Genomic DNA, 17,469 nt, shown 5'->3' on the forward strand with positions numbered 1-17,469 from the left:
GACACTACAGTCTACTCCTCCTGTATAATAATAATAATAATAATAATAGACAGGACACTACAGTCTACTCCTCCTGTATAATAATAATAATAATAATAATAATAATAGACAGGACACTACAGTCTACTCCTCCTGTATAATAATAATAATAATAATAATAATAATAATAATAATAATAGACAGGACACTACAGTCTACTCCTCCTGTATAATAATAATAATTATAATAGACAGGACACTACAGTCTACTCCTCCTGTATAATAATAATAATAGACAGGACACTACAGTCTACTCCTCCTGTATAATAATAATAATAATAATAATAATAATAGACAGGACACTACATTCTACTCCTCCTGTATAATAATAATAATAATAATAATAATAATAATAGACAGGACACTACAGTCTACTCCTCCTGTATAATAATAATAATAGACAGGACACTACAGTCTACTCCTCCTGTATAATAATAATAATAATAATAATAATAATAATAGACAGGACACTACAGTCTACTCCTCCTGTATAATAATAATAATAGACAGGACACTACAGTCTACTCCTCCTGTATAATAATAATAATAATAATAATAGACAGGACACTACAGTCTACTCCTCCTGTATAATAATAATAATAATAATAATAATAATAATAGACAGGACACTACAGTCTACTCCTCCTGTATAATAATAATAATAGACAGGACACTACAGTCTACTCCTCCTGTATAATAATAATAATAATAATAGACAGGACACTACAGTCTACTCCTCCTGTATAATAATACTAATAATAATAGACAGGACACTACAGTCTACTCCTCCTGTATAATAATAATAATAATAATAATAATAATAATAATAGACAGGACACTACAGTCTACTCCTCCTGTCTAATAATAATAATAATAATAATAATCATAATAATAATAATAGACAGGACACTACAGTCTACTCCTCCTGTATAATAATAATAATAATAATAATAGACAGGACACTACAGTCTACTCCTCCTGTATAATAATAATAATAATAATAATAATAATAATAATAATAATAGACAGGACACTACAGTCTACTCCTCCTGTATAATAATAATAATAATAATAATAGACAGGACACTACAGTCTACTCCTCCTGTATAATAATAATAATAATAATAATAATAGACAGGACACTACAGTCTACTCCTCCTGTATAATAATAATAATAGACAGGACACTACAGTCTACTCCTCCTGTATAATAATAATAATAGACAGGACACCACAGTCTACTCCTCCTGTATAATAATAATAATAATAATAATAATAGACAGGACACTACAGTCTACTCCTCCTGTATAATAATAATAATAATAATAATAATAATAATAATAGACAGGACACTACAGTCTACTCCTCCTGTATAATAATAATAATAGACAGGACACTACAGTCTACTCCTCCTGTATAATAATAATAATAGACAGGACACTACAGTCTACTCCTCCTGTATAATAATAATAATAATAATAATAGACAGGACACTACAGTCTACTCCTCCTGTATAATAATAATAATAATAATAATAATAGACAGGACACTACAGTCTACTCCTCCTGTATAATAATAATAATAGACAGGACACTACAGTCTACTCCTCCTGTATAATAATAATAATAGACAGGACACTACAGTCTACTCCTCCTGTATAATAATAATAATAATAATAATAGACAGGACACTACAGTCTACTCCTCCTGTATAATAATAATAATAATAATAATAATAATAATAGACAGGACACTACAGTCTACTCCTCCTGTATAATAATAATAATAGACAGGACACTACAGTCTACTCCTCCTGTATAATAATAATAATAATAATAATAATAATAATAGACAGGACACTACAGTCTACTCCTCCTGTATAATAATAATAATAATAATAATAATAATAGACAGGACACTACAGTCTACTCCTCCTGTATAATAATAATAATAATAATAATAATAGACAGGACACTACAGTCTCCTCCTCCTGTATAATAATAATAATAATAGACAGGACACTACAGTCTACTCCTCCTGTATAATAATAATAATAGACAGGACACTACAGTCTACTCCTCCTGTATAATAATAATAATAGACAGGACACTACAGTCTACTCCTCCTGTATAATAATAATAATAATAATAATAATAATAATAGACAGGACACTACAGTCTACTCCTCCTGTATAATAATAATAATAGACAGGACACTACAGTCTACTCCTCCTGTATAATAATAATAATAATAATAATAATAATAATAATAATAGACAGGACACTACAGTCTCCTCCTCCTGTATAATAATAATAATAATAGACAGGACACTACAGTCTACTCCTCCTGTATAATAATAATAATAATAATAATAATAGACAGGACACTACAGTCTACTCCTCCTGTATAATAATAATAATAGACAGGACACTACAGTCTACTCCTCCTGTATAATAATAATAATAGACAGGACACTACAGTCTACTCCTCCTGTATAATAATAATAATAATAATAATAATAATAGACAGGACACTACAGTCTACTCCTCCTGTATAATAATAATAATAATAATAATAATAATAATAGACAGGACACTACAGTCTACTCCTCCTGTATAATAATAATAATAGACAGGACACTACAGTCTACTCCTCCTGTATAATAATAATAATAATAGACAGGACACTACAGTCTACTCCTCCTGTATAATAATAATAATAATAATAATAGACAGGACACTACAGTCTGCTCCACCTGTATAATAATAATAATAATAATAATAATAATAATAATAATAATAATAATAGACAGGACACTACAGTCTACTCCTCCTGTATAATAATAATAATAGACAGGACACTACAGTCTACTCCTCCTGTATAATAATAATAATAATAATAATAATAATAATAATAATAATAATAGACAGGACACTACAGTCTACTCCTCCTGTATAATAATAATAATAATAATAATAATAATAATAATAGACAGGACACTACAGTCTACTCCTGTATAATAATAATAATAATAATAATAGACAGGACACTACAGTCTACTCCTACTGTATAATAATAATAATAATAATAGACAGGACACTACAGTCTACTCCTCCTGTATAATAATAATAATAATAGACAGGACACTACAGTCTACTCCTCCTGTATAATAATAATAATAGACAGGACACTACAGTCTACTCCTCCTGTATAATAATAATAGACAGGACACTACAGTCTACTCCTCCTGTATAATAATAATAATAATAGACAGGACACTACAGTCTACTCCTCCTGTATAATAATAATAATAATAATAATAGACAGGACACTACAGTCTACTCCTCCTGTATAATAATAATAATAATAATAATAGACAGGACACTACAGTCTACTTGTTATGTTTCGGCAGGCTGAATGTGGACCCTCTGTGTCAGAGAGGGATTGGCGTGGACCGTGTTGGTGGACCGGTTCTAAGTTGCTACTGGTATTCACTAGAGCCCGCCGCAAAGCGGGATGGTCTTGCTGCGGCGGTAGCAACCAGGTCGTATCCACCGGCAACGGCTCAACCTCTCTGACTGCTGAGAAGGCGTGGGACAGAAGGACTAGGCAGAGGCAAGGTCAGACGTAGCAGAAGGTCGGGGCAGGCGGCAAGGTTCGTAGGCAATGACGATAGCAGGAGATCTGGGACACAGGCTTGGGACAACACTAAACGCTTTCTCTGGCACAAGGCAACAAGATCCGGCAAGGGAGTGCAGGGGAAGTGAGGTGATATACACAGGGAGCAGGTGGAAGCTAATTAGGCTGATTGGACCAGGCACCAATCACTGGTGCACTGGCCCTTTAAATCTCAGAGAGCTGGCGCGCGCACGCGCGCGCCCTAGAGAGCGGAGCCGCGCACGCCAGAACATGACAGCCGGGGACCGGGACGGGTAAGTGGCTTGGGATGCGATTCGCGAGCGGGCACGTCCCGCTATGCGAATCGCATCCCCATCGCGAATGTCAGTGCAGCGCTCCCGGTCAACGGGTCTGACCGGGGATCTGCAGAAAGGAGAATGCCGCGAGCGCTTCGGGGAGGAGCAGGGACCCGGAGCGCTCGGTGTAACAGTACCCCCCCCCCCCCTTAGGTCTCCCCCTCTCTTTGTCTCCTTGTCCCTTTAACTGAGAAGAGAACATAGGGGGCGCCTCTTGAGTTTCCTTCCGGAACAAAAAACAGTCCTGGGTAGATACATCAGCAGCCGGTAATCCGGAAGAAGTGGGAATGGTGAGGGGGAGCAGAGGGTGATGCATGTCACAGGGCAGAGTGTCACCAGGACGGGGGCTATGAGGAGGCACGGCATAGTCCTGATAGGCCTTGGGGAGACCAGGCACAGGAGGAGACACTGAGGCCCGACAGACGGGACTGGGAGCAGACGTGAGGCATTTCTTGCGGCAAGCAGGGCCCCAATTCTTTATCTCCCCGGTCCAGTCAAGGGTGGGAGAATGATGCTGGAGCCACGGCAGACCGAGGAGGACTTCAGAGGTGCAGTTGGGCACGACAAAAAATTAAATTTTCTCGTGATGCAATCCAATGCTCATAAGCAAGGGCTCTGTGCGGTAACGCACAGTGCAGTCCAACTTCACTCCGTTGACCGAAGAAATGTAGAGCGGCTTGACGAGACGGGTCACCGGGATGCAGAACCTATCAACCAAAGAGGCCAGAATAAAATTTCCAGAGTCCAAGAAGGCCACGGCTGAGAAGGAGGAGTTGGCAGAAGGAGAAATCCGCACGGGCACCGTGAGTCGTGGAGAAGCAGACTTCGTACCAAGAGACGCCACTCCCACGTGAGCTGGGTGCGTGTGTGCGTTTCACAAACGTGGAGGACGAATAGGGCAATCCACCAAGAAATGTTCGGTACTAGCGCAGTACAGACATAAATTTTTATCCCTACGGCGAGTCTTCTCTTCATGGGTCAGGCGAGACCGATCCACCTGCATAGCCTCCTCGACAGGAGGCACAGGGGTAGATTGCAAAGGATACTGTGGGAGAGGTGCCCAGAGATCAAGGTCTTTTTCCTGACGGAGCTCCTGGTGTCTTTCAGAAAAACGCATGTCAATGCGGGTGGCCAAATGGATAAGTTCATGCAGGTTGGCAGGAATCTCTTGTGCGGCCAGCACATCCTTGATGTTACTGGATAGGCCTTTTTTTAATGGTCGCGCAGAGGGCCTGTCAGCACTGCACCCAGGACCACCACCATGGAAACAAGAAGTTCCAGCAACTCAAGAAGATCATGGTGGGGAGCAAGGCGAGAGTACAACGCCAGCAGTAACCTCAAAGAGATCTGTACAGAGCAGGGCCGCCCCAGATCATGTTCCAAAATATGCTTAGTCAAGGTGTATCCTGCAGGCTTCAGAGAATAAGCAATCAAGATGTACACAGTCTTGGATGAACAGAGTAACAGATCTCTGGCAAAAACAGAGTTCTTTGACCTCTTCGGTGACAAAGGAAGTCCAACTCCATACACCCTGAAGACTTGTTCTGGAGTTGTAGAGACAACAGGGAGAAGAGCAAACAAATACATCATTGAGTCATTAGATGGAAAGACAAAGGTGACTCTTCCTACCCTCATAGAATGTGATGAGATACCAGACGACAGGTCAGAGATCCCCACACCTGAAGTTGCTCATCATCACCCCCATCTGGTGCAAATAGCAGACCAGATACCAGCACTAGATCCAGATGCTGCAATCATCCTTCTACTTGGGAGAGATATCCTCAGAGTGCACAAAGTCAGAGAACAGTACAATGGGCCACACAATGCACCATTTGCACAACGCCTTGATCTCGGATGGGTCATCGTCGGTGAAGTATGTCTAGATGGACTCCACAAACCAGAAAAGGTGAATGTCTACAGAACACATCTGTTACAGAATGGTCGTACATCTTGTCTTTGCCCATGTACCAACAGTCTACACATTAAAGAGAGACTTGTTAACCCAACACATCATCAGAGTATCCAGAGGTGCATGGAAGACTTAGCCTCAACTGGAGATACAGATGAACTGGGATGTAAGGTGTTTGAAAGAACACGTGACGACGACAAGCTAGCACCCTCTGTGGAAGATACTCTCTTCCTTGAGATCATGGACAGAGAAGTCTTCAGAGACAAATCAGGCAGCTGGGTAGCCCCTCTACCCTTCCGGTCACCACGCCATCGCCTTCCTGACAACAAGGTACAAGCAGAGAAACGCTTCACCTCGTTGCAGCACATGCTACAAAGAAAGCCAAATATGAAGAAACACTCCCAAGCCTTCATGCAGAAGATCTTTGATGACGATCAAGCTGAAAGGGCACCACCACTACAAGAGAACCAAGAGCACTGGTACTTACCAATATTTGGGGTGTACCACCCTCAGAAACCAGGTCAGATACGTGTAGTATTTTACTCTAGTGCGAAGCACAAAGGCATCTCACTAAATGATGTCCTTCTCAGCGGACCTGACCTGAACAACACACTCCTTGGAGTACTCATCAGGTTCAGAAAAGAACTCATAGCAGTGACAGCAGACGTACAACAGATGTTCTACTGTTTCCTTGTTCGTGAAGATCACAGTGACTACTTAAGGTTCCTGTGGTATGCAGACAATGACTTTAACAAAGAAATCACAGAGTACAGGATGAAGGTACATGTGTTTGGAAACAGCCCTTCTCCAGCTGTAGCTATCTACAACCTGAGACGAGCAGCACAGCAAGGTGAAAGACATGGTCAAGAAGCCACACAGTTCCTCATGAAGAACTTCTACGTAGATGATGAACAAGGTAGCTTCCAACAGCAACAGAGTCATGGAAGCATTTCCAATGGAAAACCGTGCTAAAGACCTCAAAGGCTTGGATCTAGGAACAGAATCACCACCCTTGCAAAGAAGTCTTGGGATTAGTTGGGACCTGAAGACTGACAGTTTCACCTTCAGGGTCTCTAGAGAAGAGAAGCCATTCACAAAAAGAGGTGTCCTATCTACAGTCAACAGTCTTTACGACCCCCTGGGGTTCGTAGCACCCATCATAATGCAAGGTAAAGCTCTCTTGAGACAGATCACTACTGAGCGAGAACAAAGTGACTGGGACGTACCACTACCTGAAGAGAAGGAAATGCAGTGGAAGTTGTGGAAAGACTCATTGTTAGAGCTTGAACATTTCAACATCCCTAGAACATACGTATCTGTTTCCTTGTCTGCTACAAAGAGAAGAGAAATATGCATATTCTCTGACGCCTCCACTATGGCTATCGCATCTGTCGCCTACCTTAGGGTAATAGACACTGAGGGACAAAGCCATGTCGGGTTCCTCATGGGAAAATCTAAGCTGGCTCCCAGACCAGCTCACACTGTCCCACGTCTAGAACTTTGTGCTGCTGTCTTAGCTGTAGAGATGGCAGACATGATTACAACAGAACTGGACATCGAGATCCATGCAATAAACTTTTATACAGACAGCAAGATTGTGTTAGGATATATTCACAATGCTTCAAGAAGATTTTATACATACGTGGCCAACAGAGTGACACGTATCAGAAAGTCTACAAGTCCAGAACAGTGGCATCACATCAGCACAGACAAGAACCCAGCTGATCATGGGACAAGACTGGTGCCAGCCGCTGTGCTCAAGCAAACTAACTGGTTTGTAGGTCCATCTTTTCTTCGTAAACCAAAAACCAAAGAAACTACTCAGGTAGAGACCTTTCAGCTCATAGAACCAGATCAAGACAAAGAGGTAAGACCTCAAGTTGCAGCTTGTAGGACTATAGTGACAAGAGACAGTCTGGGTGCCCATAGATTTGAAAGGTTTTCCAGCTGGAAGTCGCTGACCCGTGCAATCGGAAAACTTATCTGTCTAGCCAGGTCCTCCTGCAGAGCAACCAGTACTGATCAGCGTAGCAACGACCACCGTGAACAAGCCAAGGTCACGATCATCAGATGCGTCCAACAGGAAGTCTTTAAAGAAGAACTCCAAGGCTTTCTGAAAAAGGAAGAGATTTCTCAACACAATTTGCTCAAGGACTTGTACACCAAGCAAAGGAAACAAGTTCAAAGTCTTGCGGACATTTTCTGGAAGAGGTGGAGACAGGAATACCTGGTAATATTCCAGCCACGCAAGAAATGGCAAGATGACAAGCCCAATTTACAAGTTGGAGACGTTGTCCTACTGAAAGACTCTCAGGCCCACAGGAACGAGTGGCCTATTGGACTCATTGTGGGGACTGATCCTAGTAGTGATGCTAGAGTTAGAAAGGTTGAAGTTAGAATTGTTAGACAGGCCAATTTCTGAAGTCGTTTTACTCCTGTCCAAGGGTTAGTGGCATAACAAAAAGTATGCCAGGTGGGGAGTGTGCTGCCTTCGCAATGTATTTTAAATGCTTGGCACTCAGGAGGGTCTGTCCCTTTAAGACCCTCCATTTTCTTGAAGCCTGGAGGCGGGCCTTCTCTCTAAAGCCTAGGGCTAGCCCCGGCACGTCTAATTCATTCCAGCTCCAGCCACCACAGTGACCAGATCCACAGGACTTCTTGAAGCTAATACAGACTGCAAATCTGATAAATGCCAAAGCCTGTGAATACGGAATTGTTAGTTATCTTGTGTAGAGAGATGCTCGGCATTTGTAGATAGAGAATGTGTTTTCAGTGTGTAGTAAGTGAGCACATGTTAGACCCTATCTATGTATTAGCTATGCATAATGTAAGGCACTTGAATAGCCATGCTTAGATTTGTCTTTCATATGTTTGTTTTACAGTTTTACCGTGTTCATTATATCTCAGTAAAGATTACATCAGTTAAGCAAACCAGCGTCTTTCTTTGAGATTCGGTATAAACTTGATGTGAAGCTGTGTCCACGAGACAGCGGAGACATTAAAGACCTACTACAGAGACCTAGTACAGAGATTCTATGTAGTCAGTTGGCTGATGCCTATCGGCCACATGGTCCATCCACTCGCAGGTCTGACTCGGGGGGCCCGCTGCGCTCACCTTCCACTGCCATGGCTGCTGGGGAGGGGAGGGGTGGCAGGAGCAGTAGCAGCTCCATCAGCAGTAGCCTGAGTCTACAGTCGCTGATGAGTAGCTTTCTTCACCCGCTTAATGAAGCAACTTATCAGCAGCAGGTGGACATGGAGCAGGACTTGAACTTGATGGTGGCATACCTTGACATGACCCTGCCAACAACCATTGAAAATCCGCTGGACTTCTGGGCAGCCAAACTTGATTTATGGCCACAACTAGCGGAGTTTGCCCTGGAAAAGCTGTCCTGCCCGGCCAGTAGTGTGCCATCAGAGCGGGTGTTTAGTGCGGCCGGGGCCATAGTCACCCCAAGGCGAACTCGTCTGTCCACTAAAAATGTGGAGAGACTGACGTTTGTCAAGATGAATCAGGGATGGATCAGCCAGGATTTCCACCCACCAATGCCAGATGGGTCAGAGTAGATTGACCATGGTGCCACCAACACTTCACAAATATGGATAGTGCCAAAAGTGTTTAAGGCGCTGCTCCCCAGTTACAGACATTCCTCCACATCAGACCACAAGTAAGTATTGAGGATATGCATTACGTAAAACGGAACTTTTAATAATATTCTTAGGATAAAATATATGGCCCCAGCATTTTTTCTTAAATCAAATAAAAGGAAAGGTGCAAAAACACCATGTGCCACCTACACCACCAAGTATTGATGTGATGGAAAGACCGCTAAAAGGTGGAAGGGAACAACGTATGGTCCATTGTAACCGGTGGGGGTAAAAACTTCCCCCGTAAGGCCCTACTTTCCCGTTATTCATTCCTTTCATGGCAAGTGTTACCCTAAAAAGGGCGGCCCCACACAGGAACCTCTCCATATTTCCCCCTACAAACACTGCCATTTCCCAGGGCTTTTAGGTGGAAATAGAGGTTCCTGTGTGGGGCCGCCCTTTTTAGGGTGAGTAACAGGCCATCCTCCACCTCATCAGGAGCATGCCCAGGTGTTGTAGGGAGGTCATACGGGCACGTGGAGGCCACACACACTACTGAGCCTCATTGGGACTTGTATTAAGGACATTACATAAAGTTGGATCGGCCTGTAGTGGGGTTTTCCACTGTGATTTTGAGGGTGACTCCATATCCAGACCTCCATGGGTTAATGATTTCCATTGATAATTTTTGGTGATTTTGTTGTCAGCACATTCAACTATGTAAAGACGAAAGGATTTCATACGATTAGTTCCTGATTATTTTTTTGAGCAGTGAATATTACTTACCGCTGATCTGGTGTATCTCAGCCCAATGTGTGATACTGTCTGCAGGTATGAGGTATCTCAGCCTGATATTATATTATGTGGTGGCCACGGGTGAGGTCCGCAGCCACCACTACGCTTGGGTTAGCTACTTGGTTCTTGGGGGGTTATGAACCCAGGGTCGGATGGTATTAACCCTTAATGTCACGTGACGCCACTGTAGTCTTGGTATCTCCCGGGGTACTACAGGAACTCCGTCTCCCCACAGGATAGTAAGGAAAGAATTGACTCCACACTAGGTTGCAGTATAACGGAGGCTTTACTAACTTGAAGATGGGTGGTACAATCTCCACAGCGCTCAACCAAAGTCTCCCAAAGGGTTAACAGACGGTCTCTAGAGGACCCCACAGCTTGCAGTCCCTGGACTTCATATTACATATATACTTGGCTCTTACGGCCGGACTAGGAGTGTTAGGTCTGCGCTATATTAGGCTTGAGATTAAAGTCACTTACTGAAGTGTCGGTAGATTTGGGGCTTTTCGCCAGAGGATAATGAATTGTCCTTTAGGAATCCTCTGATCAAGGCTGAAGTAAAGGCTGGATATTCCTCCGCTCTGTACTCTGACTGACAGAAGATAATGAATTGTCCTTTAGGAATCCTCTGATCAAGGCTGAAGTAAAGGCTGGATATTCCTCCGCTCTGTACTCTGACTGACAGAGGATAATGAATTGTCCTTTAGGAATCCTCTGATCAAGGCTGAAGTAAAGGCTGGATATTCCTCCGCTCTGTACTCTGACTGACAGAAGATAATGAATTGTCCTTTAGGAATCCTCTGATCAAGGCTGAAGTAAAGGCTGGATATTCCTCCACTCTGTACTCTGACTGACAGAAGATAATGAATTGTCCTTTAGGAATCCTCTGATCAAGGCTGAAGTAAAGGCTGGATATTCCTCTGCTCTGTACTCTGACTGACAGAAGATAATGAATTGTCCTTTAGGAATCCTCTGATCAAGGCTGAAGTAAAGGCTGGATATTCCTCCACTCTGTACTCTGACTGACAGAAGATAATGAATTGTCCTTTAGGAATCCTCTGATCAAGGCTGAAGTAAAGGCTGGATATTCCTCCACTCTGTACTCTGACTGACAGAGGATAATGAATTGTCCTTTAGGAATCCTCTGATCAAGGCTGAAGTAAAGGCTGGATATTCCTCCGCTCTGTACTCTGACTGACAGAAGATAATGAATTGTCCTTTAGGAATCCTCTGATCAAGGCTGAAGTAAAGGCTGGATATTCCTCCACTCTGTACTCTGACTGACAGAAGATAATGAATTGTCCTTTAGGAATCCTCTGATCAAGGCTGAAGTAAAGGCTGGATATTCCTCCACTCTGTACTCTGACTGACAGAGGATAATGAATTGTCCTTTAGGAATCCTCTGATCAAGGCTGAAGTAAAGGCTGGATATTCCTCCGCTCTGTACTCTGACTGACAGAAGATAATGAATTGTCCTTTAGGAATCCTCTGATCAAGGCTGAAGTAAAGGCTGGATATTCCTCCACTCTGTACTCTGACTGACAGAAGATAATGAATTGTCCTTTAGGAATCCTCTGATCAAGGCTGCAGTAAAGGCTGGATATTCCTCCGCTCTGTACTCTGACTGAAATGAGTTGATGATTCTTCACTCTGAACCCCACACAACTCCTCTGAACCCCACACAACTCCTCTACACAGGAAATACCGCCCCTTATAAGGGAAGGCTAAACTACAGCCCATTGGCCAGGCAGCTGTGGATCATAGAGTTGTCTGTATCCCCTTTAGGATTTACAATAAAGTTACATACAAGTAATAACATAATATAACACCTTACACAAAAGTTTAGTCTAGCCCTCAGTCCTCCACTCTCACATACCCTGACTAGGCATGAGGTTGCTAGGTAACATACTTAAAGCTACAGACACCTAATAACTGATTGCTAAGTTATAACTGTAAATACACATTAGAAATGGTTGAGTCCCTGCAGGGGAGCCCCCAGGACACTGGAGGCCTCAATCTGACAGGGCCTACAATACCTTGACACAATGTACCTATACTGGGACACCACAAACCCCACCACTAAACAGAAGTCGTCCTCAACGATAAAGGTACTGACGGATTGATGAGCGAAGTGGCCTTGGGGCCATAAGAAGTCCTGAGGCATTTTACACAAACATCCATGTCAGGCTTTTAGAGGTTTGATACGAAACATTATTGGTGTAGGATACGTGGTTATTTGGGTCCCAGACAGAATATATACCTATTATATCTGATCAAAGTATTTTGAACAGGATTTATTTTTTCTTTAGTTGGACCTATAACATAACCTTCAGACTATACCTATGTGTATATACTATTTATATTTATAACTAGGATATTATTGTCATTATATACTTTGCTATGTCACCTGTATAATGAGTAGGTGTAATTGGGATAGCATTTATCTTAGTATATTAACAGACTGGGTTAGTAGACTGATTATCCAGAGTATTGAAGGTTCTTATTCATAAGATTTAGCTATTTTACTATTTATAACCTGTACACATGTATATACATTTGTAAAGACCTTTCTATGTACTTTCTATAATGGACTATGCATATGATACACTATACACAATTGACATGTCTAACTAGATAGTTTTGTAGCTGAATATACAGACATATAACTTTACTGTACATTATATCACCTTATATTATGTAACATTAGATACATTTCTTATACTAATAGGTGCGGATTGGGCTGCCGGAGGCTTTCTACTCAATGCCTTGGCTACTGGGGCCCTTGGGCGATCAAGCACTTCTCCCCAGAACACATTTTTATTTTATGCTAGACACTTCTATGTATGCATGTAATACAAAGCTAGACATTTTTATATACCCCTTTTCCTTTACTGTAGTGCTTATGTTAGGGACAGGATACTTACTGGCCGGGTAGGTTCCTGTGCACAAACAGGGTTAAGAGGCTTTGAGTTGATAATGGTTTACCCATTAGATACACTTGTAGTGAATTATCAAAGATGTATACTTGAGGTGTATACTGACTTATGTGTATGTAGTTTATCTACATGTTTTTAGACTAATCCCTATATCTTGCTGGGGGTTGTCCAAAATTAGAACGTGTGGATCTACGCAACACCATCTCTATTTACACGTGAAGTTGGCGATGGGGGCAGTGTAAGTAACTCCTGACTGTGTCGGGATAGACCCCTAGAGAAAACAACCAACCACCACGCAGGATTTTGTGCCTTGACTGGATAGCACAATAATTTTATACATATTACCCTTCTCGGGTACAACAATATACAGTGATCCCTCAACTTACAATGGCCTCAACATACAATGTTCTTTTCTGGACCATTGTAACTTGAAACCAGACTCAACATACAATGCTACGGACAGTCCAGATCTGTGAGACATTTCACAACTGGAGGAACTGACCAATCACAATGGGCATTTTACTGGTAAATCACTTGTATTACTGGTAAATCACCTCTGAAGTGCATGCACTGACTGGCTGTCCGGTAGCGCCCCCTACAGTACAGGGAGGAACTACAAGTTCTGTACTACTCCTTACCTGTACCAGGGTTAGCTGCTCCTTTGGTCACCAAGTAAGGGCGGCTCCATTTGGGACCCTGTGTGTACTGTATAGGACCCTGCAGAACCATTGTTTCCCAACCAGGGTGCCTCCAGCTGTTGCAAAACTACAACTCCCAGCATGCCCGGACAGCCAACGGCTGTCCGGGCATGCTGGGAGTTGTAGTTTTGCAACAGCTGGAGGCACCCTGGTTGGAAAACACTGAAATAGACAGTGATTACAGCTCCCAGCAGATGTTTATTACTTTTATATATAAGGATTTGCTTTATCTATATTAGTTATCTACTTATTTTTCTTTAATCTTTTTCTTTTTCCTATTTTTTGGATGACATTTTGGTGGCATCAGAACCAATTACCAGGTTTCCATAGAGTTATGGTCTCAGCATACAATGGTCTCAACATACAATGGTCCCAACATACAATGGTTTCAACATACAATGGTCGTCCTGGAACCAATTAATATTGTAACTTGAGGGACCACTGTATACATTTCTACCTGTTTACGTGTGACATATATACACGATAATACTACTTGGTGTACAATTAATGTGTACAAGATCTACTGAAGGTTAGAGGTCATGCAAATATGGAGCAGACACTGGAGAGATTCAACCACTTAAGTTTACTAGATTTGAAATAAACTTGAAAATGTCATTAAGAAGTTTTATGAAGGCGTTCAATAGTCCTCACCCAAAAATCTCCAATACGGGAGTCTCTGGGCTAAGCCGGGCACAAAACATTTCACACAAAAATCTCCAATACGGGAGTCTCTGGGCTTGGCCGGGCACAAAACATCTCACACAAAAATCTCCAATACGGGAGTCTCTGGGCTAAGCCGGGCACAAAACATTTCACACAAAAATCTCCAATACGGGAGTCTCTGGGCTAAGCCGGGCACAAAACATTTCACAAAAATCTCCAATACGGGAGTCTCTGGGCTAAGCCGGGCACAAAACATTTCACACAAAAATCTCCAATACGGGAGTCTCTGGGCTAAGCCGGGCACAAAACATTTCACACAAAAATCTCCAATACGGGAGTCTCTGGGCTAGGCCGGGCACAAAACATTTCACACAAAAATCTCCAATACGGGAGTCTCTGGGCTAGGCCGGGCACAAAACATTTCACACAAAAATCTCCAATACGGGAGTCTCTGGGCTAGGCCGGGCACAAAACATTTCACACAAAAATCTCCAATACGGGAGTCTCTGGGCTAGGCCGGGCACAAAACATTTCACACAAAAATCTCCAATACGGGAGTCTCTGGGCTAGGCCGGGCACAAAACATTTCACACAAAGATCTCCAATACGGGAGTCTCTGGGCTAAGCCGGGCACAGAACATTTCACAAAAATCTCCAATACGGGAGTCTCTGGGCTAAGCCGGGCACAAAACATTTCACACAAAAATCTCCAATACGGGAGTCTCTGGGCTAGGCCGGGCACAAAACATTTCACACAAAAATCTCCAATACGGGAGTCTCTGGGCTAGGCCGGGCACAAAACATTTCACACAAAAATCTCCAATACGGGAGTCTCTGGGCTAGGCCGGGCACAAAACATTTCACACAAAAATCTCCAATACGGGAGTCTCTGGGCTAGGCCGGGCACAAAACATTTCACACAAAAATCTCCAATACGGGAGTCTCTGGGCTAGGCCGGGCACAAAACATTTCACACAAAGATCTCCAATACGGGAGTCTCTGGGCTAAGCCGGGCACAGAACATTTCACAAAAATCTCCAATACGGGAGTCTCTGGGCTAAGCCGGGCACAAAACATTTCACACAAAAATCTCCAATACGGGAGTCTCTGGGCTAGGCCGGGCACAAAACATTTCACACAAAAATCTCCAATACGGGAGTCTCTGGGCTAGGCCGGGCACAAAACATTTCACACAAAAATCTCCAATACGGGAGTCTCTGGGCTAGGCCGGGCACAAAACATTTCACACAAAGATCTCCAATACGGGAGTCTCTGGGCTAAGCCGGGCACAGAACATTTCACAAAAATCTCCAATACGGGAGTCTCTGGGCTAAGCCAGGCACAGAACATTTCACACAAAGATCTCCAATACGGGAGTCTCTGGGCTAGGCCGGCACAACACTTACAATTCCGGTTTCTTCTCTGTAAACTCTTCTTGACACTGTCAGGCACTGGACTTAAACCGTTGCTGAACCTGGAACAAAACACAGTTAGTTCTACGACTATAAGTAACAAAAATGTTCAGATTGCATCACTCTGGTGCCTTATTCTTCTTTCTTTTTAATGCAGCAGGAACGGGACGTCCTCTTTCTTTCCAATCCTGCCTACTAGGAGGAGCCCTCGGCTGACTGATGAAGCGAGGGTTTCGGGATTGAGCCCCCTGCAAGGGGTCGACCTGGGTATCCCAGGATACATAGGACAGGGTAGAATTTGAGATGGTAGGTTGGACATTCACTACCACCTGGACTGTAGCAGCTTGTGCCACAGAAGGATGATAAGTTGGTGCCGGCTCTTCGGGCCAAACCTCCGCCACTGCAGGAGGGGGCCCTGGCACTTTTGTGGGTACCCATGTTGGGGGCCGGCCCTCCGGTAGTGTAGGCCCGGGTACATTGGTGCACTGTGGGTGACTTGGGTGCGCTGTCTTTGAGTGCACCGTCTTTGGGACCGTTGTCTTTGAGAGCGTTGTCTCTTGAAACTGGATAACTGCTGCAGAAGTGTCAGGGTAGTCCTCTCGGACTTGGATCTCCTTGACATTTGGAGTAAGAAGTCCAAAGGGATCAGAGTCCCAATCTTCTGAGGGGAAATAAAATAAAAGGGAATCTGAGTAGGATGGCTGGGCCTGGTGATTGCTGCAGCCCATTCCCCTCTCAGGCTCTTCACAGGGGTGTACTCAACGATTTCCCCAGTTTTTAGAGAGTGCTTTTCAGGAGGCAGATAGGATCTTTGCACCGCCCTCCGGTTCACAAAGAGGGTGCCTCCGTGGTGACAGTCCATTATAGTGCTGCAACCCCTGATGCGGTCAAACTTGATGACTGTAGCTCTCCTGCGTTCAAGGGAGGGCTCACCTTCTTTTGGTTGCTCAAGCCTCTTAATATAATATGCCTCCAACTGTTTGGTGTCCTGTTGCTGCCATTCCCTCTCTTCATACGATAGCCGCTTCGGCCCATAGCGCTCTAGCTTCTCTGCCCTCATCTGCTCTAGTATGGCAGCCACTTCGGCATCTCTTTGGGCTTTTTCTGACCGGGCCGGAGGAATGGGAGGCAGGGATTTCCCAGGCAACGGGAGGATATTGTCCCACATGTACTGGCTCATCCCCAAACAACCATCTAGGGAGCGGGGGTGATGGCGGGCGCTCGGCCGACTGAGGGGCTGACTGATCTTGGGAGGCCGCGGCCTGTGGAGGTGGTGGGACCTTTGCATCGGGGCTGGCTTCGGGGCTATTAGAAGAGGGAGTGGAGAAATCAGCTTCCGCTGGGGTACTCACGTCAGACTCCGTCAGAATTTCTGCCCACGAGCCCCAGGTGCGGTGATGGGGCGACAACCTCACAGGCGACGGGTCTCTGGAACTCCCGGGCGGCGTTGCGGCCCAC

The 17,469-nt window shown here is 43.5% G+C and overlaps 1 protein-coding gene across 1 annotated transcript in view; it reads left to right on the forward strand.

Moving 5' to 3' along the window:
* Nucleotides 1-11,848: 11,848 nt before the first annotated feature.
* LOC130319815 (zinc finger protein OZF-like) overlaps nucleotides 11,849-17,469 on the forward strand; it is a 45,803-nt gene continuing 40,182 nt past the window's right edge. The window contains exon 1 of the mRNA XM_056552992.1: nucleotides 11,849-12,410. The gene's annotated coding sequence lies outside the window, so the exon portion shown is untranslated. The remainder of the gene's footprint in view (nucleotides 12,411-17,469) is intronic.

This window comes from Hyla sarda, unplaced genomic scaffold (genome assembly GCF_029499605.1).
Source record: "Hyla sarda isolate aHylSar1 unplaced genomic scaffold, aHylSar1.hap1 scaffold_217, whole genome shotgun sequence".
Classification (NCBI taxonomy): Eukaryota; Metazoa; Chordata; class Amphibia; order Anura; family Hylidae; genus Hyla; species Hyla sarda.